Source organism: Nannospalax galili, unplaced genomic scaffold (genome assembly GCF_000622305.1).
Source record: "Nannospalax galili isolate Female #2095 unplaced genomic scaffold, S.galili_v1.0 scaffold3, whole genome shotgun sequence".
Taxonomy (NCBI): Eukaryota; Metazoa; Chordata; class Mammalia; order Rodentia; family Spalacidae; genus Nannospalax; species Nannospalax galili.
In genome coordinates, this window is record NW_008351466.1 from 6445606 (window position 1) to 6446577 (window position 972).

Sequence of the window (972 nt, forward strand, 5' to 3'; positions counted from 1 at the left end):
TGGAGGGGGTCCTGGCAGCAAACGTGTCTCCGCCTGTCAGAAACAGGAGGGTCGTTGATTATTCATAGTTTCAGGAACCAGATGATGCAGATGAAGATTATGGAAGAGATTCAGGCCCTCCAGCTAAGAGAATTCGGTCATCTCCTCGAGAAGCTAAAAATAAAAGGCGATCTGGAAAGATTTCACAAGAAGACAGTGAGGATTCAGAATAAAAAGATGTGAAGACCTAGAAGGATGATTCTCACTCAGCAGAGGACAGTAAAGATGCAAAAGATGGCCATAAAATTGTGCGCCAGCAACGGCAGACAGCATCTAAAGCAGCTTCTAAACAGAGGGAGAGGCTCTTGGAAGATATGGGGAGTGAGGAAGAACAAGAAAAGGATGAGGCACCATTCCACGAGAAAGATTCTGGCAGCGATGAAGATTTCCTAATAGAAGACGATGATGATAGTGACTACGGCAGTTCAAAAAAGAAAAACAAAAAGATAGTTAAAAAGAAGTCCAAACCTGAGACATAAGAGAAGAAAATGCCCAAACCAAGGCTAAAGGCTACAGTGACACCAAGTCCAGTGACAGGCAAAGGGAAAGTGGGTCGCCGCACAGCTTCAAAGGCTTCAAAGGTAAGACTCCTTCTCCCAAAGAAGATGAGGAAGCAGAAAGCCCTCCAAAGAAGACATCTGCGAAGCTCCCAGTGGAGAAATCTGGAGATGAACGGTTGAAGATGAAGCCCAGTCTGGGGAAGATTAAAACGTGATGATGGCTTTGGAAAGATTTTACCAAGAAAAAAAAAGGAAACCTACTCAAGTTAGGACACAGTTTTGGCTATGGCTTGACTCATGGGCTTTCAGTGCTTTTTCGCTTGTCAGAAAGAATCTCAATCTCTCCTTTCTCTGTCTCTGTCTCTCTCTCCTCTCTCTCAGAAAAAACCACTGTATGTTGAACTGTTTAAGTTGCCGTTGGTCTTTTCTCTTT

The 972-nt window shown here is 43.9% G+C and overlaps 1 pseudogene; it reads left to right on the plus strand.

The window, feature by feature from the left end:
* LOC103746237 overlaps positions 1–747 on the plus strand; it is a 1017-nt pseudogene extending 270 nt beyond the window's left edge.
* The last annotated feature ends 225 nt before the right edge of the window (positions 748–972 follow it).